Below are 26,887 nucleotides of genomic sequence, written 5' to 3' on the forward strand. Positions count from 1 at the left end.
TACATCTGGCTAACTTTTTTGTATTTTTAGTAGAGATGGGGTTTTACCATGTGGCCCAGACTGGTCTCGAACTCCTGGCCTCAGGCAATCCGCCCGCCTCGGCATCCCAAAGTGCTGGGATTACAGGTGTGAGCCACTGCGCCTGGCCAGGCATCTACTTTTAGCAAAGCTAAGAAATGATCCACAATTCAAAGCCCAAGGAAAATGTAAGTGAAAGAAATATCAAAGACGGAGTCAAATATGATTACTTTCTTTTAATACTGTTGCCGTATTTGAGTTTTATCCATTGTTATTGGAGTTTTGGGGAAGTTTCAGGCTGCTATCCATTGATGTGGTTATTCTATAAAGAGTTGTATGGTGTAGGAATGCTTGTGAATCTCATTTCTTCCATACAAATTAATTAACTGGTTAATACATAAACAAGTTTGGAATGAGAAAGTTGGTTTGCTGAAATCCCAAATTCGCAACCTATTGTATGAATTTGGGCAAGCCTTAATCTTACTGAGGCTTACCTTTCTCATCTGAAAAATAGGTATTTTTTCATCACTGCTGTCAGAATTATGAGATAGCATATGTAAATTACTTAATACAGTACCTGGAGCATGGTGGTTCCTCAGAAAGCTTTAAGCTTCACTATTGCATCCATAGAGTTATATATAAAGTGCCTTGCCCATGATAGGGGCGCAATAAATCTTACTTTTAAAATACACTTTATTATTAAATAACAGTTATTAGATGAGACTTTGGTTTTGGTAATCTCAGAGAAGGAGATAATTACTCTATAGAGTATGACAGAAAAGAATTGACTGCCATCCTAAAATATTTTAGGCGGCTGGGCACGATGGCTCACGCCTGTAATCCCAGCACTTTGAGAGGTCGAGGCAGGCGGATCACGAGGTCAGGAGATCGAGACCATCCTGGCTAACACAGTGAAACTCTGTCTCTACTAAAAATAAAAGAATTAGCCGGGCGTGGTGGCAGGCACCTGTAATCCCAGCTACTTGGGAGCCTGAGGCAGGAGAATGGCGTGAACCTGGGAGGTGGACATTGCAGTGAGCCGAGATCACACCACTGCACTCCAGCCTGGGAAACAGAGTGAGACTCAGTCTCAAAAAAAAAAAAAAAAAAAAAAAAAAAAAAATTTTAGGCAATTGTTAGACAAATTATTTGATGTAACCACTACACATCTAGTTTTTATAAAAATACTTCATATTTTCATACAGTTTGTCAGGCTAATTATAGATTCAGTATGTGATAATGTACATATAATAAACAGTGTTCTATGTGCTGGGCCTGGTACTCGGCACACACTGTATACATGTGAGCTATGGATTGTGAATACAAATGCTTCTTGACTTACAATGGGATTATGCCTGATAAACCCACTTACAGTCTAATTATCAGTAGTCAGGACCATCTGTATGTAGCTCCCTTTGTCTTTTAGGTATTGTCTTCATTCTGCATTACAAAGTGTTTTGTTATTCCAACTTCCATGTGAATTTTTGGGAGAGAGCTAGGTGGTACTTAAGAGGACATCAAATTGATAATTACTCAAGTAATAATAATCAAATAATAAACATGGTCATTTCTGGTTTTCTATATAATTCTGTACTTTGCAAAGAACTTTCACGTAATTGATTTTTTTTTTTTTTTACCCTTACAACAATCCATTAAGAATCCCCTTCTTGGCCAGGTGTGGTGGCTCATGCCTATAATCCCAGCACTCTGGGAGGCCGAGACAGGCGGATCACGAGGTCAGGAGATCGGGGCCATCCTGGCCAACATGGTGAAACCCCATCTCTACTAAAAAAAATACAAAAAATTAGCCGAGCATGGTGGCAGGCACCTGTAGTCCCAGCTACTCGGGAGGCTGGGACAGGAGAATGGCATGAACCTGGGAGGCAGAGCTTGCAGTGAGATGAGATCGCGCCATTGCACTCCAGCCTGGGCGACAGAGCGAGACTTTGTCTCAAAAAAAAAAAAAAAAAAAAAAAAAAAAGAATCCCCTTCTTTATAAAAGAAGACGGTCTGGTGTTAGTCTCTTTCTACCTACTAATTATGAGATAGCAGTGGAGCATGGCGGTTTCTTTTTTTCCTTTTTAATGAGAAGACTGAGTCTTAGGGAGAATAAAGGACTTGCTCAGAGGTACGCACACAGGAAATGGAAGATCTGGGGACTTGATCACAGGCTTTTACATGTGGACTCCAATTTATCCCCTACTGCTTGCTGTGTCTAAGATAAGCCAGCCCCATGCACTCATTCCTCATATCCCTTCTTTATAAAAAAACACTGTCTAGGCCAGGTGCAGTGGCTCACGCCTGTAATACCAACACTTCGGGAGGCTGAGGAGGGGGGATCACAAGGTCAGGAGTTCGAGACCAGCCTGGCCAACATGGTGAAACCCCGTTTCTACTAAAAATACAAAAATTAGCCAGTGGCAGATGCCTGTAATCCCAGCTATTTGGGAGGCTGAGGCAGAGGAATAGCTTGAATCTAGAGGGCGGAGGCTGCAGTGAGCCGAGATCGCGCCACTGCACTCCAACCTCGGCAACAAGAGTGAAGCTCCGTCTCAAAAATAAAAATTAAAAAAAAAAGAAAGCCCGTCTAGTGTTAGTCTCTTTCCACTTATGAACGTTACATTTTGTTTGCTGATTTTCTAGATGGAAAGCTTTGAGGACCATGATACTTTGGCCACAATGCCTGTATGTTTTAATCATTGGTTATAAATGCCTGTGGCAGCAGCCTCGTCATCTTTGCTCAAAGGAGCATTGTTTATTTTTACTTGCTGTGGTCTTGGGATAGAGTTACTGAGTGCAAGTAGTCCCCTGTTTTTAGAAGAGGAATGCTGAGATAAATATTTCACTTACCAGGTACTTTATGAATCTTAAAATGGTGTCATATGTAGCGGTCATCCATGGCGGTGTTTTTTTTCAGTCATTTAATAGTTTGCTCAACAAATAATTTGTTTCTAAATCACAATGTTGTTGGAGATTTAAAGTGACTTTTCCCCCTGCACCCCTTAGTAGAGAATTCTGTATTCTATTTCTTCTTCAGATAAAAAACAAGGATGTAGAACATAGTCCTGCACTCTCCTGTAAACTTTACACTTGATAGCCTTGACTTCCAAGGTTGCATTTTGAGTCTTTGAGTCAGTTTCCCCTTAATGTTTTGTATATATTCTTTCATTATTAGAGTACTAAGGTGATGACTTGGGTGTGGGTTAACCATGCTTAATTGCAGTTTTGATTTATCTGTGATTTGGGATTAGTCATTACCTTTCTCCACCTCATTAATCCACTCATCAAAAGTTGACTGCATAGATTTTTTCCACTGGAAATTTAACTGCTTCCAAACCACAGAGGTGGCTCCTCTGTATGACTTCAAATACTAGTTTCAAGTATCAAAGAGTGTCCGGGCCAGCCAAGATGTCCTTGAACAATAGAGGTCAGTTCACTGCGGTGGCTCATTCTTGTGGTTCTCTTTCTTGACTGGAACTTATAAAGTTGGAGCCAGAACCAAGATATTATGCTTGCTTCAGATAAATCCTAAGTATAAATTAGTCAGAAATTAAGTAAATCCCATTTGGCAAGGGCATGAAAAATATCCCAGGGTCTTGAATATATTTAAATGCCATAAATGGTGAAATTTGCAGCTCATTAAATATGAGGAAATGATTTAAATAATAAAACCCTAAACTTCAAACTCACTGTTATTTTCTTTTCCCACCTTCAATTTCCTGCCAGGAAATAGTGCCATAGACCAACAATCTTGTGGTTCAACTCTTTGCTGCCAAAGGCGTACGTTCAAGTTATCTTAAACTAATTCCTACAAATGAATGTCTAACTGATTCTTAAAAACCTCTGAGGGAGATTCCATAAACTCCTTTAGTAAACTTTAGCAATGTTTGAATGACCTTGCAGTCAAAGGCGGTTCTTAATATTTAAACTAAACCTCTTTGCTGGTGTCAGAATATCACCTGTGAGTTTGTTTTTATAAATACCAGAGATGGAAAAGATTTATCTTGAGACTACATGAGAAGTACTTGAAATAACACTTTTGCATTTACTAAATTATTTCCTGAAACAGTTTTTTTAAAAAAAATTATTTCAATATTGTAGGAATAGCTCTTATATGTATTCATTTAGGATTCTTATTAAATAAGTTACATTTATGATATGTAATCCTTATGTAGTGGTAACATTTTTGGTGGTGTGTTGGTTTAGAAAGATCTGAGGTTCACTCAAATTCTCTCTCTTTTTTTTTTTTTTTTTAGAGAAGATAGGATTTCAGCTTGCAAGACAATACGGATGATGTAGTGGTAACAATACGGATTATGTAGTGGTAACATTTTTGGTGGTGTGTTGGTTTAGAAAGATCTGAGGGCCCTCTCTATCCAGACATTTCATGCTTTTTTTTTTTTTTTAGTTATAATTGAATGATGAGAGTTTTTCAGAAAAGCCTATTTTACCCTAGGTATTCTAGTTCTGTTTCTTAGACTATAAATAGTATGAATAAGATTGGACAAGTCTATGAACTTTCCACTGACGTAATTAGAGCAGTGTTTTCCACTGGTTATTCCTGAGAGGCAGGGTCAGATCTGATAGATCAGCTTAGTTCAAATACTGCATGTACTGACTCAACAAGAGAATGAAAGCCAGAATATGAGAAATGACAGAGATGTGCAGGCTTGAAATAATGTTTTCAGTTCATATTATGGATACCCATCTGCTCTGTAGGTTCCTTGGATAAAATTATTCATTCTTGAGATTTTATATACCATTTGCACGTTATGGATTCTCAGATTTTTTTGTTCTTGCCTAAACTCCTCTTCTGATACATTTCTGCTGACTGCTAAATTTTATATACAACTTTAGACCTTGTAGCGCCTTGGATTTTCATGGACACCCGATACTCAACATGTACAAAATTGAGTCTTCCACTCAGACTTGCCCTTTCCTGTCTCAGTGAGTGGTACCATCATTCTTCTGGTTAGTTGTTCAAGCAGGAAACTGTCTTGATTACATGTACCTGTGTCAATTAGGACTAGGTTTTAGCATATAGAAAGTTCCAGTTAATAGTAACTAAAATGAGATAGAAATTTACTTTAACTGTGCATAAAAATCTGGATTGGCACTTGACGACTGTGTGGTGCCCTATTACATGGACTTTTTAATTATCGATTGTCTGTCTGTCTGTCTGTCTGTCTATCTATCTACCTATCTTACTGCCTTTTATGGATGGTGGCATCCAAGTTCCAGGCAGCAGGTTAAAGGAAGAGAGAAAAAAGAGCAAAGAGCATGTATCTCTATCTCATCAAAAAGATTTCAAGAAGTTGCTACATCAACACTTCTGCTTACCATCCAATTGACCTGCATTTAGTCATATGGCTATATCTAGCTGCAAAGGGAAAGTGGGAGCTGTAGTTTCCATTCTGGGAAGCCATATGCCCCAAATTGGAGGCTGGATCACCATTGAAAAAGGGGAGAATGGATATTGCGGGATAAGTTGTGCATTGCCAAATTTCCACGAACACACTACTCACTTCTGTTCATATAAGAACAACATTAGTCCCTCCATAAAGAAAGCAACTGCTAAACACCATAAAATTACTCATCTACTCAAAGTCCTTGACCTTTGTGTATGCCGGTTGTTCTCCATCAGGGCCAGATGTAGCATTTTGTGGTTTGGTGACCTACAAACTAAAAGATGTTCTATCTGCCCCGTAAGTGCTAAAAATATAATGGTACAGGAGGAGTAGAATAACTTCTAGGAAACAAGAAATGCATAGGAGTCACTATCCATAGCAATTATCAAAACCTGCAGGATAGGAATTATGAAAATTATGGACTTCTTCTCTGGCGTTAGAAAAGGTCCCAGGACCTTTTAGTTTATCTGGTAGCTCCTGGCTTTGCTTTCTGATAATTCCCTAGTCCCATGTTCTCTGTGATGTCTGACTATAACCTTTGGGATTTAGTCATTTTTACTTTCCTCTCCTCCACAGCTGTATCAAAGTATACACCCCCTGAGGATAGTCCATGTCCTACTGGTATAGACTAGGTGACCCAGGGATTGTTTTTTGGGCAGAGGGGAGTAGTTGATGAATGCATAGTAACATTTTAATTACTATTAACTGGAACTTTCTATACGGTAAAACCTAAACCTAATCCTAGGGTGAGTTTCCCTAGAAAAAAATGTAAAAGTGAGAGAAGAAGCCAATGATGCTATGCCTGAGAACATCAACATTTAAGAGTTAGATGGAGAATATGGACCTGACAATGAAGAGAGACAGAAAATTGTCAGGAAGAGGAGAACCATGAATTTGTGATGTCCTATAAATCACAAGAAAAGAAAATTTCAAGAAAGAGAATATAGTCCAAAGTATATATATTCAGGTTTGTCAAAAATATAGAAATTGAAGTGTCTATAGTGTTTGGTAGATAGAAGTCGTGTGAGACCTTGCAAAGCAAGAACCATTTCAGTGGAGAGTTGATGGGCACAAACGCCGACTGTGGTGGGTGCAAGGGTGTAACGAGGAAACAGGGTAGCAAGTTTGAACCTGATTATAAAGATAATGAGAGGTAAAGGGAAAATCAGAAAGTTGAGGTTCACTCAAATTCTCTCTCTTTTTTTTTTTTTAGAGAAGATAGGATTTCAGCTTGCAAGACAATACGGATGATGTCGTCTGTACTCACTCTGTTCCCTTTCTTAGCTTTAGATCACTTGATGTGCTCTATTTATGGTTGGTGGCAGAGACTAGGAATTTAGGATTTTTTCCCCCCTTTTAGTTGGAAGAGTTAAGGAGGAGAGAACTGGCCATAACTCATTGGACATTTATAGACTGAGAACAGACTGGAGGAAAAAGAGAAAGCTTTGATACCCAGGAATATTTATTGAAGAGAATTACTTTGTAAAAAGATCAGTGAAACATGACTATTTATTATGTGCTAGGCACTGCATGCCCTAATGCAATGAGCATTCTCTGAAGGAAGAAACCACCTTTGTAATTCAAACTCTACTGCAGTCAAGTTTAACAATATGACTCTTATTTAAGTCCCTATTACACGATCCATGTAGGAAATGTCTCTTAGGATTTGGTACTAGCATTCACTGTGTCTTATTTGAGAAACATCACCTGTCTTTTCCTTTTATGGAATAATACTAGATAACATCCTTAGACATCTCCCATGTGCTGGGCACTATGCCCAACACTTCGCCTACATTTTCTCAGGGTGTTCTTACAATGTCTCTTTGAAGAAAGTACGGTCATCATTCCACCTGTGAGGTTAAGTAACAGTCTCTTAAATTTTCCACTCCTTCTTAGTGCCAGAAAGCTTAGAGCAAAATTTTAAGCCCAATCACAGCGACTGACTGACCTCTCCTTTTGTAAACAAAATAAAACAACAAACAAACAACAGTGGAAAAGACATGTATTTTGCCTTACTTATAATCAGAACTCCGAAACACTCAATGAGAATGACTCGATTTTAGTTTAGGCCACTGTTGTATATCGGCTGACTTATTTTTCACGTTATTTTCTCCTTTCAACTTTTTTCATCCTTAAAAAATAGTTGCATTCATCCTTTCTTAAGTGATTTTGTTGAATATTTAGTGATTTTTAAAAAGAAATATGGTACAAAAATTGAATTTTACATTTAATCCCATTTGTTTAGTGCCATTCTATTACAGTTATGAGTTGAGTTCCTAATTTAAATCCTAAACTTTTGATATATTCACTAAATATATGATGACACAAATATCTACTATCACTTATGCTCCTTTAGGTCAAGTCTGTTTATACATATAATAACATTCGCAACCATACAACATATTTTACATACATGTTTCTGGGAAGGAACCATATAAGATATTTACATAATTAAAAATTGATTTTTGTTTGTTTGTTTTTTGAGATGGGGTCTTGCTCAGTCACCCAGGTGGGAGTGCAGTAGCACAATCAGAGCTTACTGAAGCCTCAAATCTCTGGGCTCAAGCGATCCTCCTGCCTTAGCCTCCTGAGTAGCTGAGACTATAGGCATGCACCACCACTCCCAGCAAATTTTTTGTAGACATAAGTTCTCACTATGTTGCCCAGGCTGGTCTTGAAATCCTGGCCTCAAGTGATCCTCCTGCTTTGGCCTCTCAAAGTGCTAGGATTACAGGCATGAGCCATCATGCTTGGCCGAAAATTTGATGTTTAAATTGCAATTTGGAGTAAACATAATTATGAGGAAAAAAATTAATGCTGCATGTATTACTTTTCCTGGTAGATTTTTGGTTTGGGAAAAATCTAGACTGTTTTTTAAAAAATCCAGACTGAGTAATTTCCTTTGTTGTTAAAATATGGAATTATGAAACAGTTCTTAACTATGCATCTAAAATAACATTTGACCTTAATTCTTACATCCTGTAGAATTTCCATTCAGCAATTTGAATGTAAGCTTCATAACATGATGTTCAGATGACTTTCAGGCTGTTATGTGTATACAACTTATTTGGCCAACTGTTCTTGCTCAACTTGAGTAAATGTAATTTACCTCCCTCCTAAGAGATAAGGACACTGACCTCAATTTTCTCAAGTTTTAGATTTAACTTTGATACATGCAATAAGAATGATAATTTATAAGAAAGAGCACTTTCTCATGTTAATCATTAGTCATTAGGGTAACTAAGGATGAGTAACAGTTTCATGTTTTGGCATTAGATGGATTAGAATTTTGAGAAGTTGATAATAGAGACAATTGCCTTAAACTCCAAGGTTTTCCCAATCAAAGCTAATTTGGAGGCATTTTTCTAAATTTAGAAGAAGTTGGAAGCCTTATGTGTTGGATTGGATTGTAAATATTTAACACAACAATTTCAGTCAACCAATGGTCTACCAGGGTGCAAGACCTTCTACAGGTCTCCAAATTATAATTCCGGGACTAAGTGACCCATCACTGAGATCCCTCTTTAACAAAAATGTAAGCAAGTTTTTCTCATATTTACTTTGAAATAGCAGTCAAATACATGAACAAATAATTTGTTCTATTAATATTTACTGATAACCCTCTATGTGCAAAGCACAACATTGGTCCTTTAGGGATAAAAACGTGCATCAAACTTCACACTCAAAGAGCTTACAGTTTAAGGGGGAAAATTAGACATGTTCACAAAATACATAAGGCCCTAACAGAGGAGCAGATAAAGGGCCTTGCCTGGGACTTAAGAATTTATCATTTATATGCTGAATCCTCAAAAATATTTGACATGACCAAATTAAAAGTGATTAGTCATAGACTTTGAAACCCAACAAAAAAGAAACAAATACAAATCCCCTACGTGCCTGTGGCAGGAAACACATTTAAAAATGTATAACTAGTTTATTGAACATTGTGAACTCCAGTCACTTCTGCTGTGTTACAGTGAGTCTCTTCCTCACATGGCTTAATAATACCTTGTATGTATCCCATTTTTCCAGGCACTTTCAGTTATTAAACACTATGGCCCAGTGTGAAGCATTGAGCTCATATCCAATTCCATGGATGTCTCTTTCCCTTTCCCCAGCACTAGCCAGGCTTAGGCCTCAAAGACTCCTTTTATCCTTTTCTCAGTTGGGAGGAGAGATGGCAGGATTGGGAGGGACATAGTTTGCCACTGGGTCACCTCCTCCCCTTCTTTTTTTTGGGGGGCAGGGGGTCTTTGATGGGTCCCTAAGGTGTATTGAGTGAGCTGGGAGGAAGCACAGGACAATTGCATTCTTGAATTATATAACGCGCTGCCTTTGGTGTTGGGAAGGCTGCCTGGTCTTGCACGGGCTGAGATTGGTCTATCCGTTGTTGGTGGCTTCCATTCATGTGCTGTTTTCTGTGGTGATAGTGAACATTGTTTTCTTGGGGGAGTGTTTGGCTTCAAAGGAGTAGGACATCTTTGGGCTTCATGGGGGCTGTGGTGCCATCCTTCTTTCCTAGTGGAGGGACTGGCCGCTCCACAGATCATGTCTTCACCTCTGTGCTTTTTCACATGGGCTCCTGGGACCCTCTGCTGTTCTTTGTGTCCCTAGAGAGTGCAAGGGGACTGTGTGTGGCGTTGCTGCCCATCGTCATCTCAGACACACTATGACATGCCCCTTTTTGCCTTGTAGGAACAGCTCCTCCTAGCATGCCTCCTTTCTTTGGAAATATGTAGTCCAGAAGCAGGCCAAAGGGTTTAAGTTCATATACGTCCCGAACGCATATCATGCTCCCTCATGAAGACCGTCAGTTTATTCTAATGGTAGGAGCACCTGCTTGGGTGCTCTAGCCCCATTAGCACCCTGCCAGGGAGTGAGGGAGTGACCTCCTTTCCTACAGGTGAATGATTCCTTGGGGGGTCTGCCTCACTTGGCTTCAGGATACAGAAACCCCCATTTATCTTTATTCTTTTTTTTTGTTTTTAATTTTAATCTTTCAGTTCTAGGGTACATGTACAGGGTGTATATATTACATAGGACATTTACCTTTATTCTTTATCACCTGGGTCATCTCTTCCATTCATTTCTCTTTCTCTTTGTTGTCTGCTTATTTGAATTAGAGTTGTGTTGGGTTTAGGATCTGGTGGCAGAACCAGCTTTGCTGCTCTTTAATCAACCCCGAGATGGTGTTTGCCCCCATTTTTTGACTCCTTTAGGACGCTGTACTTAATCACTTAGTACATTTGTCCTCAATTTGGGGCTCTGGTTGTTAATTCTAGGGCAATGGAAAAAATATCATTCAACATTGTGTTTAATAGAGAAAAAATTAAATGTCACCTGCTTCCATACCTGGTTGTGGGTATTTTGTCATTTAAAATTCTTTTTTTATATAGCAATATAAGAATGGCAAAAAAATAAAAAAACTAAACAACTTCTTTTTAAAGTCATTATCATTTTATATACACAGCTTATTCAATTTTCTCTCATGGTTTTTAAGATTAGAAGTATTATTAAAATCATTTCCTCATGCTATTGTGAATGGCTTATAAAAATAGTTTCCAGTGCAGAAAATTATTCCATTGTGTATTTGATATTGATCATTTCACTTGACAATTAATCATTACTTAATCATTTCATAATTTTGGATCATGTAGATGGTTTCAGATAAAAAATATTGTAAATAATGCTGAGAAGAATACCATTGGACATACATTATCCCCCCTCTATCTTGGATTATTCCATTTGTATGAGCAATAACTACTTTATGAATGATGGCTGGAGTTACTGAGCTTAGTTTCTCAGAACCTTGGACAACATTTTGTATTAAATACAGATGTAATTTTGTACTGGTTATCTTTTCTAAATGGCATCAACTCTGACCCTGGGAGAGATGTTAAATTCTTGCTTTTGGTTTTAGCTAGGCTATGTCTCTAAGCTAATTTTGAGTGGAATATTTTTATGATTTAATATTTTATTTTCATGGTTTGGCAGCAAGTGATTTATTTATTTCGGTGCCGGGATTTTGGCAAAAGCTTTCTGAAAATCTCAGAATTATGTCAACCAATTTACACTTTCTGTGATCCAAGATCAAGGTTACTTCCCTGAATTCCAACAACTTGGTAAATTTTGGAGAGCTTCGTGAATGCCTTTTGTGGAAACCGTGGTGGAGGTCCCTGATTAGCCTTCTTTAATTTGTTCACCTAGCAGCATAAACCTAAACACTTATACTTATTTTGAAATATAGACAGACCTTTTATTTAATAAATGCCTTCTTGTCAGAGTCTGAAATGAAACAAAAAATTGGAAAAGATAATGGCAAAGGTCTTTGTTTTTTGTGATGGCACAGATGGGCCAGGTGTGCACAACTTATCAGGGAACTGAAAGAATGAGCAAAATGAACATATTTTTAGGGCATGAACTCACAATAGTTGATCTCTGAAGTGGTGGGCAGCTAGCAGAGGTAGATGCTTTACTGCCAATCTCTCTCCCTGTTAGTTTGAGGGAATAAAAGGGAGGACCCTAAGCACTGAGTAGGAGCAAATGAATTTCTAAATACAGACTTCTTGCAGCAGACATCTACTATTAATACAGATTAACCCACAAGGATCCTTACTGTTAAATTCCTTTGCAACCACTTCCTGGGGATTCACATTCACAAGGTAGTGCATTCCTGATGATAATGAAATGTAAACACCAATATCATTATGTGGCTTAGCATCAACTGGAATTGCAGTTGCTGGTTGAGTAGACTGGCTCAGATGGATTGGGTTATAGCACAAATGGACAGATCTTAAAAGATACTTGGTCTTAGGGGCCTTTGTTAGTAAGCTGAATGAACGGGGTCATCATGAAATAGTGTGGGAGGCAGATAAGAATTGCCTGACAAGCCACAGAATGCAATAACATATTTGCAAACTATACATCTGATAAAGATCTAATATTCAGAATTCATAAGAAACTTATACAACTCAAGAAGCAAAAACAACCCCTTTAAAAAGTAGGCAAAGGGCATGAATAGACACTTTGCAAGGGAAGATATACAAGCAGCCAATAAACATGTGAAAAATGTTCCACATCACTAATTGTCAGAGAAATGCAAATGAAAGCCACAATGAGATATCATCTCACATTAGTCAGAATGGCTATTACTAAAAAGTCAAAAAACAGCAGATGCTGGCGAGGCTGTGGAGAAAAGGGAACACTTATACACTGTTGGTGGGAATATAAATTAGTTCAGCCACTGTGGAAAGCAGTTTGGAGATTTTCCAAAAAACTTAAAACAGAATTACCATTTGACTCAGCAATCCCATTACTGGATATCATCCAAAAGTAAACGAGTCATTTTACCAAAAAGACTCATCTGTTCATTGCAGCACTATTCACAATAGCAATGACATGGAATCAACCTAGGTCCTAGGTGCCTATCAATGGTAGATTAATGTGATACATATACACTATGGAATATTATGCAGTCATAAGAAATCAAAATCGTGTCCTTTGCAGCAACACAGACGCAGCTGGAAGCCACCGTCCTAAGCAAATTAACACAGGAACAGGAAACTAAATGCTGTACCTTCTCATGTATAAGTGGGAGCAAAACATTGGGTACATATGGATATAAAGATGGGAATAATAGACACTGGGGACTACTAGAGGGAGGAGAGGGGTCAGGGGCAAGGGCTGAGAAACTAACTATTGGGTACTATGCTCACTACCTGGGTGATGGGATCATTTATACCCCAAACCTCAACATCACCCAATATACCGATGTAACAAATCTACACATATACCCCCTGAATCTAAAATTCAAGTTGAAATTATTTTAAAAAATTACATAAGTATTATAGAAGCAAATAAATGAAAAAAGAAATCTACTCAACTCTTATAAAAAGTGGTTGATTGGTTAGACGTTGTGTCCCCACCCAAATCTCATCTTGAATTGTAATCCCCATAATCTCCATGTGTGAAGGGAAAGACCAGGCGGAGGTAATTGAATCCTGGGATGGTTTCCTCCATGCTTTTCTTATGATACTGAGTAAGTTCTCATGAGATCTGATGGTTTTATAAGGGGCTTGTCCCATTCGCTTGGCTGTTCTCCTTCCTGCGCCTTGTGAAGAAGTTGCCTTGCTTCCCCTTTGCCTTCTACCATGATTGTAAGTTTCCTGAGGCCTCCCCAGCCATGCTAAACTGTGCGTCAATTAAACCTCTTTCGTTTATAAACAACCCAGTCTTGGGCAGTTCTTTATAGCAGTATGAAAACATATTAATAAAGTGGTGTTCACTAGCTCCTAATTAATGTGTGAAGTGCAAGAAGTTATTTATTGGAAGTGCTTAATAAATATATGTGCTTAAAAATGAAAATAAATAAATAGTTCACCAGAGTTGGAGGTCGGGGAATTGTGAACCATCTTTGGTCTGGAATGCTGCCCAGTATAAAAACCTTTGTCTTGCTCAAATAAACTTTGTTAAAAAAAAAAAAGCTAAAAAAACTGGCTTGATGATTTGGACCTTAAATCGGGATAGTTGACTAATGTCATTTCCTAAGACTGATGGGGGAATAAAATGGTAGAGATTGCACAACAGCAGGCTGGGTCTACAGAGAGGAGAGAATCCAAAAAGAATAAACAGGAGGCATAATGGAAGAAAACTGCAGGAAATTAGAATGGTCAACATTTTGGCTCAAGCTAAGAGAACTAACCAGGTTGTTTTCTCAGGATAACTTTATGTTTCTCTTGGGGAAGTGACATTGGGAAGGAGAAACCCAAACTCAGTTTTTTCCTATATCTTGAGACCTTCTGTGTATCTTATAAGTTTCTTCAGCTTAAGGAGCATTATCTTTTCATTTGATTTTGATAGGCTAAATAAACCACCCTACTTAATGAGTTAAAGACTTAAAAATAATAGCATACATTTATATGTCATTCAGTTAAAGCAGAGCTGACACAAGATGAAACGAAATGAACTTCCCGTATTGCACTGAGGATCAGCTTAATTCTCTGGAATTTCTCCTTGTCTCTTCTAATGAGGAAAGATAGCTGAGGAGACTGATACATTGGAAAATCCTTCTACAGGTTTGTTGAGAGAAGACTAAACTCGAATACGTATATCAGAATCAGGCTGGTGTAGAAGTGATACTGGAAATCTGATTATGGACACTTTGCTTCCTTTGATAGAAAGCTATAAGTGGTTTCGGCAAAGTCAGGCTGGCCATGTTAATGAAGCAACCTTCTCTTCCCATAATTTCTTGCCCAACTTGAACTCCTTAGGTTTGGGCTCTAAATTTTAGAAGAAGGATCACCTCACAAGGAGATGGGACAGTACATATCCTCTTATGACTACTCTGGAGTAAGATATTTGGAAAACAAACAAACATTATAAAAGGAGGCCTTTTTCTAAGTAGAAGTCGAGAGAGCATAGGAGTGGAGGAGACTCCAGGGACAGCTGAAAGACAAAAGGTCTCCACATTCTCCTGTTGGTGTGGTATGTACGTCTACTATAAGCACCACGGTGCCCATGCCTCCTGCTGGCCATCATCAAGACAGATCATGACATACCAACTAATTAACATTTAAGAGGGACAAGAAAAAAAAGATTAAATCCTTCACAAAATATAAAACACATAATTATATTAAAAAATGAGGTAAAGTATTTTAACAACCCAAAGAAAAAGCTCAAATAAAGGTGAAAGTTTTTGTAGAATTTGTTGAATTTAAAAATAAATGGACAAGAGACTTAAAAATAAGATAAAAATTGAAATGACCAGATCATTTTTTCAAAAAATAATGGCAGGTAAAATTAATAGGAAAAAAAGATGAGAAAAAGGCTGATAAGAAACAAAAATGATTAAGCAGAATTGTGTGATTTAAGAGAAAAAAGTAAAAGCAAAAATCTTAAAGATGAGATGGAAGGTAAACACACACACAAAATTTAGTAGCATAGTAGGGCAATAAGCTAAAATAATGCTGAGATGTAGAGATATTTTTCAAAAGACAAAGTGTAACCTGAGTAAAATAGAAATCAATTGACCAACCCGCTGAAAGCCAGCCAGTGGCAGAAATCCTTAGCAAAATTCTGTGAGTTGGAAACAATATTTTGTAGAGTGAGGGTCAATTTAATAGAGTCCCTAATGGGTAGCGATCAGAGAGAAAGAGAAGTGTGTGCTCATAGACTCTTGCCCGTCAGCACACCTTGGGCACCAGAGCCCACATCAGGATTTCTCAGCAATTAGAAGCATGAGGTCAGGGCCCTGGGGCAGACTGCCTCAGCTGTGTGTGTGGGTCCTTGGCCCTGTAAACTCCACTCCAGATTTAGGTGGTGCAGATGTACTTAATCTTTGATTATCCATAGTCATGGAAGAAAGGATTAGTTTGTGTAATTAAAATAATTTGTATTTGGCTCTCGGGTGTGTGACTTTTTTTTAATTAAAAAAAATTATTCCACATCCCTCCCTTAATCTCTCCCCAGAGGTCACTGCTGTTAACACTTACTTTCTTGTATGTAATTCTTGACCCTTTTCTATGAATTTAAAACATTTATAAATATATACTTGTAGAATTTTACACATAAATTGTTTTAGCTAACATAAATGTTTACAATATGCTAAGTGCTGTAGATGGAATATATTAATCTGTGTCATGGACTTTACATGTGTTAACTCATTTAATTCCCGTAGTATTTTTATTTCGACTTTAAAGATGAAGAAATTGAGGCAAACGAGATTTCATAACTTGTCTCAGGCCACCTTGCAAGTGGGAAATGGAACCAGGATGTGCACTTAGAGTCCCCACTCTTAAGCATTATGATGATTTTCTGCTTCACTAATTGGGATAATGCTATACCAACCTTTTACAACTTATTTTGACTCTTAGCGACTATCATGGAGATCTTTCTATGTGACTGCATATAGATCTACTTTATTCTTTAAGTTACTGTATTCTACTGAATATCAAACGTTATTTAATTATGTCCCTATATATGAGCATTTAGGTAGTTTCCAATTCTGACTGCTGGGCACATTCATTTCCTTCAACAGATGGGTTTATGGAGTACCTACAATGTGCTAGGCCTTCTTCTAGGTGTTAAGGAATCAACAGTGAACAAAACAGACAAAGCCTGTAATGTCATAGGATGTATTTTCCAGTTGTAGAAGTAGTAATGAAGTAACTGTGTGATTTACAGCAAAACAAGTAAATCTATAGGGCAATGAAGAGTAATAGAGTAAAGGAATAGATGCTATGGGGGTGCCATTGTATATGGTATAACTAGGTGATTGATCATTAGTATTTTCCTTATTTAAAACAATGTCTTTTTTTTGGGAATTATAGACTCACTAGAAGTTGCAAAAATAATAAGAGGTCCCATGTGCACTTTGTCTAGCTTCTCCAGTGGTCACATGTTACATAACTGTAGTACAATATTGATATAGTTTGGCTGTGTCCTCACCCAAATCTCATCTTGAATTGTAGTTCCTATAATCCCCATGTGTGATGGAAGGGATGCAGTGGGAGGTAATTGAATCATGGGGCGATTTCTCCCATGCTATTCTTGTGATAGTAAGTTCTCATGAGATATGATGGTTTTATAAAGGGCTCCCCGCTTTGCTCAGGTCTCATTCTTCTCTCTCCTGCCACTATGTGAAGAAGGATGTGTTTGATTCCCTTTCCACAATTGTAAATTTTCTGAGGTCTTCCCAGCCATGCAGAACTGTGAGTTAATGAAACCTCTTTTCTCCATAAATTACTCAGTCTTGGGTATTTCTTCATAGCAGTGTGAGAATGGACTAATACAAATATCCAAACAAACTGGACAATACTGTCTACAGACCTTATTGAAATTTCACCAGGTTTGACAAGCACATTTGTGTGTGTGCCCTGACAAGCACATTTTTGTGTGTGTGTGTGTGTGTGTGTGTGTGTGTGTGTGTGTATGTGTGTGTGGTTCTATGTAGTTTTATCACATTATTGCGTGTAGATTGATACAACCACAAATTATCTACTCTTAAGTTGCCATTTGGATGAAACCTAAAGAAATAAGGATCTGAGCCAGGGCATATCTGGATGCAGAGGGCTCCAGGCAGAGAGCCCAGTAGAAACAGGAATGAAGTAAATATATCATCAGTGCAAAGGCCCTGAGGCAGATGGGAAGCCAGAGAGGCTGAAGAGGAACTCTGGAGTGGAGAGTGATAGGTTAGAGAGGTAGTGGGATAGGGAGGAAAGTCCAACCACGTAGGGCCTTTTAAACCATAGGGAAGTCTGGTTTTTACTGAGTGAAATGGAGAACTATTGGAAGGTTTTGAGAAGGACAGAGTCAGACTTGTTTTTATTGACTTGCTCTGGCTGATGTGTAGAAGCAGGCACACCAGATGGGGTGTGAGGGTATGGATTTTCCCAATTATTCCTTTCCTAAAAGAGGATTATGTGTCCTAATTTGTTGCTATGTGATATGCAGAGACACCCTGTTGGAGGATTACCCCCACTATGCCACCCACCCACCCATCAAATTGTCAAGCTTAGACCATGTAATACTTGTTTAATAGAATGTTTATAGTATGTTTTGTTTAATAGAATGTGTGGAGACATGACCTATGAAAAGCCTTCCATTAGATTACATGGTTCAGCTCCACCCCTTGGCTCTGTTTGTTGCCATGAGAATAACAGACAGGAGATTCTCTTTCATGCTGCATCTTAGAATGAGAAGCACAGCCTGTAGCAAATCTTCAGCTTATACATAGCATAATGAGAAATAAATGTTTGTTATTGTAAGCCATTAGGATATTAGGGTTTATTACTGCAGCAAAGTTGACTAATAAAGAGATCTATTGCAGTAAGGTAGATGATGGTGGTTTGGACTAGGGTAGTAGCAATACTTTTGTACATATAAAGTATTTGGGTATGATTGCTAGTTCAAACAACATGTGCATACTGTCAGTTTGTTCTAAAAATTATCCTCACTCTACACAACTATCGATTGTGCAAGAAAATGCCTGTTTTCTTACATAGTTTTCATTTTTTCCTAATCTTAGGGGCAAAATGTAATCTCACTGTTACTACATGCATTTCCACGATTCCTAGCCGTATTGAGCATCTTCGCATGTTTCTTTCTTAGCTCTTCTTCCTAGCTTGAGAGATTAGATTATTATCTAATACCATCCTACTTTTCCAGACTTCTCCCATTTCTGCTGTTATTCTCCAGTTTAATGATATATTTGATTGAGCATCTACCGCATGCCAGGGAGAGCCCTCAATCTTTTACATATGTTACCTAATTTAACTTTCACAAAAATCTTTTGAGGTAGGTAACCTAACAATTTATATTATTGCCACCTTTATGCATGAGAAATCTGAGGCCTGAAGCTAAGAAGCAATTTAATTAGAGTTATACAGCCAGGGTTAGAGGTGGGACTTGAAACCTGGCTTTACTGAGACTCTCATACTCTTTCAATTTCTACATTGCCTCTGGAGCATCAGCTCCACCTGGTCTGATCTACTCATTGTTCCTGGAATGAGCTTTGTTCTCCCTGACCTTCTGGTTTATTGCATTATCCTCTTGTCTGGGATGATTTCAGGTCCTTTCCAGTTTCCACTCAGTTTTAAAATAGATTCTTCCATTCTTTTTCCGATCATTAAATTCTAATATGAATTTTACAGCAGAAAATCTCTTTGGGGAGAAGACTATGTGTATGTGTGAATGTACTAAAGGATGTTAGTTGGCTTATTTAGCACAGAGCAAGGCACATAGTAGACAAAATGTTTACTGAACCATCTGGAACAAAACCCTTTTAATATTATTTTATGCAGACTTTTAGTTCTTTAATGGGTTGTAAAATTTTCAGTTTCTATTTCATTCATTTTTTCCATTTTTTTCAGTCTTATGGCAGCACTCTTCCTTGAAATGATGTAGTTTATCAATTGAGTGAGAAGCCTTTCAATGGCATGTACCGCCTTGCACTACATTTTAGGTATCTCACCCATTCTGTGTCCTGTTGTGGCCATCTGTACTTGTCTTCTCATTGCAAGAAGGTGCTGGTAGAAGACAGAGTGGTGAGAAACCTAAAATGTAACACAAGACAAAGGCAAAGCAGACCGTTGCTTATCCACACCTTGCTCATATTTTGACTTTCTAACTTATAAAGTGTGAAGACCCTGTCACAGGGAATAAGATAGGGCCTTCAAATAGTTTCTTCTGCCTTTCTCCTTCTTTATAATTAAACAAGCGATATGTTTCCTCCCCCATCCCCCACCCAGTAAGTTTAGTTTAAAAATGAGCAAATAATAAGTGTTTTAGTTCTTTCTTCTGTGGAAAATAGCAAATTCATATTTCTTTCTCATTCAATGACAATAGGAGTGATTCCTTTCTCCCTCATTTCTTTGTGGCCCCTACATGTCTTTGAAAATATATGTGTTCTAACTTAATTTTCCAGTGTGGTGAAACAGACAAATGTGTCTGACACGTATTGAACAGGAAATAAAAAAAAAACAAACTGTTTTTATGAGCAGAAGATGTAGGGCCATCTGAAGTCAGGCAAGCAGTTAATTAAAAGACATCCATCTATGCAAACAGGAAGAAATGGTCCAGCTGGGAAATTGGACCAATTTGGAATTCAGTGAAATCTTGTTTCTAGCATGTCTCTAAATTTAGAGAATTTTTGTTGTTGTTGTTGAATGTTTACGTAGAAGTGGAATAGGATATTTCTCTAAAAATATTGTCATTATTGCCAAGGTAAGAATTTATTATTTTGTTTAGAATTTACATAAGGCAGTGTACCGTGCTTTGGAAATAATACTTGCAGACTGAAACAAAAACTTTTTTTTTTTTTTTTTTTTTTTGCATCTACATTCAGTAGGGATGAAACCTTAGTTTACTATGGTATTTTACTTTTCAGGTTAGCATGGATGAATTTTTTTAATATCAAAGATAAGCTCTAAAAGAATTAGAATATTCTATAATTAGGTTGCTATATTTTTTTTTTTTTTTTTTGAGACGGAGTCTGGCTCTGTCGCCCAGGCTGGCGTGCAGTGGCAGGATCTCAGCTCACTGCAAGCCCCGCCCCCCGGGTTCATGCCATTCTCCTGCCTCAGCCTCCCGAGTAGCTGGGAGTACAGGCGCCCGCCACCTCGCCCGGCTAATTTTTTTTTTTTGTATTTTAGTAGAGACGGGGTTTCACCGTGTTAGCCAGGATGGTCTCCACTCGATCTCCTGACCTCGTGATCCGCCCGTCTCGGCCTCCCAAAGTGCTGGGATTACAGGCTTGAGCCACCGCGCCCGGCCGGTTGCTATAATTTTTAAAAAAGAATTAATATTCATTGCCAACCCTTTGGTAATCAAAAGTATGCAGAAAAATGTAATCAAATGTTGGTGCATGGCCCTCATTATTGTGAGTCAAATCATGTTCTCACAAAAAATGGTAGCTTATTTATCTAACTTCATTGTTCCTTATCATAACATTTTGGGATAATTAAGGCAGACTCCATTAAGCACATGATTGTTTTTTACAGAAAATTTTCTAAAATATTGTGAAAACTTGCTTTTCTGAATTTATTTGTAAGCTTATTACAAATAAATTCAACTTTTGCTGATGGTTCAGGGAAATCTCATGAGCATTTATTATTTTGTGGTGCTAGAAGATAGCCCAAAGTGTGAATGATATTATAACAATAACAATCATCAGAATATTTGTGATTATATAGGATATTGTGCTCAGGTATCCTTCCAAGGCCTTACTTGTATTAACTCATTTAATTCTAATAAGAACATTGTGAAGTAAGTATTGGTATCATTCTCATGGTACAGATGATGCAACTGAGGCCTAGGCACGGAAAGGTTCCATAACCAAAGTGGCCCAGCTAAGGGTGTAGTGCCAAAATTCACTTTCAGGCAGTTCGTTCCCAGAGCCTAACTTCTCAGCATTCATGCATTACAGCTTCTAAGATAAGAACGGGTTCAGAGTAAAGTTTGAATTTTGGCTTTGCTACTTGGAAGCTGAAAGAGAGTAAGTTGCTTAACTTTTCTAAGTTCCAATTTTCTTATCTTAAAATGAGGATGATAATGGCACTAACATCACCGTGTGTTGCAAGGAAGAAATGATATACTGTAGGCAAAGAGCTTAGCACATCAAGAAATATTAACTTTTGTTGTTGCTTTTTATTACCCCTGTTATGTAAAAGAGAATCTATAAGTGGTTTGTGATGTGGAGAACTATTTGCACACCTGAAAAATGGCCCTCAAATTGCTAATTTTTTTGAGTATGCATCTATAGTCTTTTCCTCGTTGATTATCTGTTGTCACTTTTTGATGTTGACTGATCAAGAATGTAGGCTCCAGAAATCCTGGCTTCACTATTTACAGGTTTATCCAGTGAGAGGCAATCTATATCACTTCTGTAAGCCACAATTCTTTTCCTGTAAAATGGGGATCTATATTGTTATTGAAGCAGTTCCATAAATTTCACAGTATCATATTGTCCCTTTGTAATCTGGATAAGAATTTTGAGGAAATATTCTATATATTCAGATGTCTTCAATCTAACCTACATAGTAGGTGATGTTTTCTATGATTTTATTTCCATGTTTGTCTACTTACTTCAGCATTTTAAATTTGGTCAGAACCAACTTATTCGTTCCTTCTTATTTTTCCCAAATGCTTGATCACTTATGTCTTCTGTATTTGTCTTTCATTTCTTATTACTGGCAGATTTGGTGTCTCGGTTGCCATCATTTGGGGTGGTTTGGCACTGAAAGGTTTCCCCAAGGGAGAAAGTATTTCTATCTCTCCACCCCTTTGTGGGGAAGGCAGGCTGGCTTCAGTTACCACTTTTTGACACATTAATATTGTTGAAATTGATTGTAAGCATCAGTTCTTGAAATAGTTGAGTTCTACTCTATTTTCCTGGCTGCTCTTAATTCAAGCCAATTTCCTTTGGTTCTTTTTGTTACTTGCATAAAGCATATTATTGCTCTAAGAATAAGGAAATGTAAATAATATTGATACAATTTTTTAAAAGGAAAACACTATACAGTTTTCTTTAAATGAATTGTTAGGTGTGAAAACAAGCTCACATCAGCTTTTAAGCTCCTTCTCTACCTACATTAATGATTACTAAATTTATTAGCCATCTTTTGCTAGCCAGACAAAACGGTGTGAAGGACAATTTTGCAAGAAACCTGCTGTCATGAAAATAGTCACATCAGAGGGAGAAATGATGTGTTTGAAACACAAAATCTATCACTGGATCTTTCACTTCTATAGCATATTTTTTAAGTTCTCAGTTCTCAATTTTTATGCCAATTATTTTAATTTTGATTAAGAAAATTTGGCAGTTATTTTATTTGTCCATTAACACTTTAGAATTTAAACTTTTTGAACAGATGACATTTTCATATGGCTTTTAAAAATAAATATTAAAGAGGCAGCATTGAAAAGTCTCACTCTTCCTTGTTTTTGCTAAAGTTCATTTTTGTACACTTGCCCCATCTTCTTGTATTAAATTTGTATGTATCTTAGAAATATACAAATAAAAGCAAAGATTAATATATATCCATATTTCATCCATTTGTTACACAACTTGCTTTTGTTAACAATATGTTAGAGACATCTTCCCCATTCATATCTAGAGATAAGAGATAAGTGAATATCATTGTTTATATAATCAGTCTTGGATAGATTTGAGTTATTTTCCATTTTTTTGCTGCTGCAAATAATGAATAGCATCATATTAGGTTGGTGCAAATGTAATTGCAGTTTTTGCCATTACTTTTGCACCAACCTACATGTATGTCATCCAGCATGTGGGAAGTTTACCTGTAGGATAAGTTCCTAGAATTGAGATTGCTTAGGTGGAGGGATCACGTACTTTGACGTTTGATAGTGATGGCCAAGTGGCTTTCCATAGGGCACCGTACATGTCAATCAGCAAGGAAGAAGGTTCTTCTTTCTCAGCTTTGCCAACAAAGTATGTTATCAAATGATAGGCTTTTGACCTCTTGTACATAAGAAGTGGTATATTAGTGCAATTTTGGATTTAATTTAGTTTGAGTGATGTTGAGTATCTTTGCACAGGTTTAAGGATGTGGGTCTGTTTGCCCTGAATTTCTAGTAGTTGTTTCTATTAGGTTTTTGTCTGTGATGTGAATCACAATTTCTTCCCCCAGTTTGTTACTTATTTTTTGGCTTCACTGAAAGTATTTAGTAGAAGTTTTTAAATTTTTTATATAATAAATTTGTCAATTTCTAATGACTTTTGAATTTTGACAGCTGGTTAGAAAGGCCTTCCTCTGTCCAAAGTTACAGAGGCATTTTGTCCATGTTTGCTTTAGTAATTTTATGGTTTGATTTTTCTATATTTAAATTTGTAATTCTCTTGGATTCAACTTTATATTTTTCCAGATCATGATTCATTGTCACCACATCATGTATTTTATGTTTTCTTCACTAATATGAGATGCTGTATGTATTTGGGCTTATTTTTGGACTTCAATTCCGTTCTACTAATTTGTATGTCTACTTGCATCTCTGTAATATTCTACTTTTTTCATGAAATTCTAAATAATTTTAAAAGTTGTTGGTGCCTAGCACAGGGTCCCTGACCTCTTTCATATATATGATTAATTGGAATAATAAGTATCTACTTAGTGAGTTCTTTTAGTATCTCTACATGTAGTTTGGCCATGCTAAATGAAGGAATGGGATGATTTTTTGGATAGTGTATATGTTAGCAATGAGAGGAATTAATGAGGACAGAATTTATTTTTAAAAAATATTACAAAATTTGACATTGCATGCAAACCTATGGCACTTAAAGAAATCATCTCACTAGAATGAAAATGCTTGTATGGACACATTTCATTGTCTCTCCCCTATTCCAGTCCAGCCCTCTTCCTCTTCACTTTTGCTACTGCTGCCAGGGTGGGCTTTCTTACATATAATCCTGTCAGTTTTTATATGACAATTTGGTGACTCTCCATTGGCTTATGTGGTAGCGTGTAGGTACCATGAGTGGCAGCAAAGCCACCGAAAAATCAAAAAATAATTTTTGAGCACAGACTGTGTTTGATGAGGAAGTGATACATAAAGGAACAAAATAACCTTGTCCCTGATCCCATGGAGCTTATGGTATAATAGAAAAGACTGATATTAACCAATAATTATAGCAAAGTGTGATGTGGACTATGGAAAGATATTAGGCTACCTATCTAGTGTCACCACCTATGACAAACTATTTGTAGTTCCCTGAATTGGTTATTGTTGCTTATCTCCAGGCTTAGGCATTTGCAACATTTTTCTTGGAATACCCTGGTACATTTGGATACATTTGACTGAGTCCTTCATGACTTGGTTGGATTAGCATCTCTTATGGGAAACATTCTCATACCTTCTACCCTTCCTTGCTGCCTTTCTTTTCAGATATTACTGAGTGTCTACTGTGTGCCAGACCCTGTGCTAGGTGCTGGATATATATGGTGATCCAGAGTAGCCACATTCTTGTTTTCACGTTGTACCAGAAACTATGCAATGCATGGAGGATACAATTATAAATAAGCAAGTCCTATTTCTAAGGAAATGGCAGGGTGGGGGAGATACATAAAGGAAAACAATAAAACATCTCCAGCAAGTGAAATGCTGGAGATATTCAGAGGACGTTATACAAAAGCCTGAGATAATCTTTTTGGGGAAGTCTAGGTTCAAGTTAATGATTCTAGAGAAGATGGCCCCTAATATGAGTCTTAAAGAATGATTAGGTGTTGGACAATTAAATAGAATGAGAGTAGGAGAGAGGGCAATTCTTGGAAGGGAAGACAGTGAGAGGTGAAGCCAGCTGGGCTCCTGGGTCCAGTTGGGACTTGGAGAACTTTTGTGTCTAGCTAAAGGATTGTAAATGGACCAATCAATGCTCTATATCTAGCTAAAGGATTGTAAACGCACCAAACAGCACTCTGTAAAATGGACCAATCAGCACTCTATAAAGTGGACCAATCAGCACTCTGTAAAATGGACCAATCAGCAGGATGTGGGTGGGGCCAAATAAGGGAATAAAAACTGGCCACGCCCCCCCCCAGCCGGTAGCAGCAACCTGCCTGGGTCCCCTTCTACAATGTGGAAGATTTATTCTTTCACTGTTCACAGTAAGTCTTGCTGCTGCTCACTGTTTGGGACTGCACCACCTTTAAGAGTTGAAACACTTGTGGGAAAGGTCCATGGCTTCACTCCTGAAGTCAGCAAGACCACAAACCCACTGGAAGGAAGAAACTCTGGACACATCTGAACACCTGAAGGAACAAACTCTGGACACACCATCTTTAAGAGATGTAACACTCACTGCGAAGGTCCGCAGCTTCATTCTTGAAGTCAGCGAGACCAAGAACCCACTGGAAGAAACCAATTCCGGGCACAATAGCATGAACAAAGGTTTTGAAGTGAAAACCGACAAGAAGAGCACAGTACACTGCAAGCAGTTTCTTGCAAGAGGGGCTTGTAGCCTGAGCAGGCAGGTCTTTGTAGACCATGAGAGTGAGGACTTTATTCAAATGCAATGGAAAGCCATCAGTGTGTTTTCAATAGGGGAAGCATCATGATTAACACTACTAAAATGTTACCCTGACATTTTAGTATAGAGGGGTAAGAAGGAGCAAGATTGAAGTCTGGTATTGTGATGGCTTCAGCTTTATTCTTTTTGTTTAAAATTGCCTTGGCTCTTCGGGCTCTTTTTGGGTTCCATATGAATGTTAAAATAGTTTTTTTCCGGTTCTGTGAAGAATGTCATTGGTAGTGTGATAGGAACAGCATTGAATCTGTAAATTGCTTTGGGCAATATGACCATTTTAATATTGATTCTTCTGAGAGTGCAGAGATGCCCAGGTCTGGAGTTGTGGCTGGGCAGCTGCAGCCGCAACTTGGTAGGGGGTACGACTCCCACCTGTTCCCAGTGCTTGCCAGCTCTGCAGAGCAAACAACCCCAGCTGCGCCTCCCCTGCTACAGCCTGTGTCCCTGCAGCAGCTGCTCCAGATAGGCCACGACCACCATCATGATCACTGTTCAAGTGGCAACTAGACTCTCTAGGGAGATGATTTGCCCAGGATCAACGTAAAGGCTCAGATCAAACCAAAGTAGAGCCTTTCCCCTCAAGGTGACTTGGACACATGAGGAAGGTCGGTCTGTGACGCACTGAAAGACATATGCACCAGAACTTCTTCAGATAAAATTGTGTGTGCTTTTCTTTCTAATTGTGGTAAAATACACAACATAAAATTTACCATCTTAACCAAAACGATAGAAGAAGAAGGAGCAAGACTACAAATGGGAACAGGACAAGTTAGATCATTTTTGTGAGTTCTAGTGCAAAAGGAAAACTGTTTGATGATGTAATGGATGAGGATGGCGTGGAAGGCAGAAATGTAGTATGATATGGCACGGCAAAGAGCCTTTGACACATTTAAGCAGGGAAATTACGTGATGGATGGATCAT

Source organism: Macaca thibetana, chromosome 11 (genome assembly GCF_024542745.1).
Source record: "Macaca thibetana thibetana isolate TM-01 chromosome 11, ASM2454274v1, whole genome shotgun sequence".
Classification (NCBI taxonomy): domain Eukaryota; kingdom Metazoa; phylum Chordata; class Mammalia; order Primates; family Cercopithecidae; genus Macaca; species Macaca thibetana.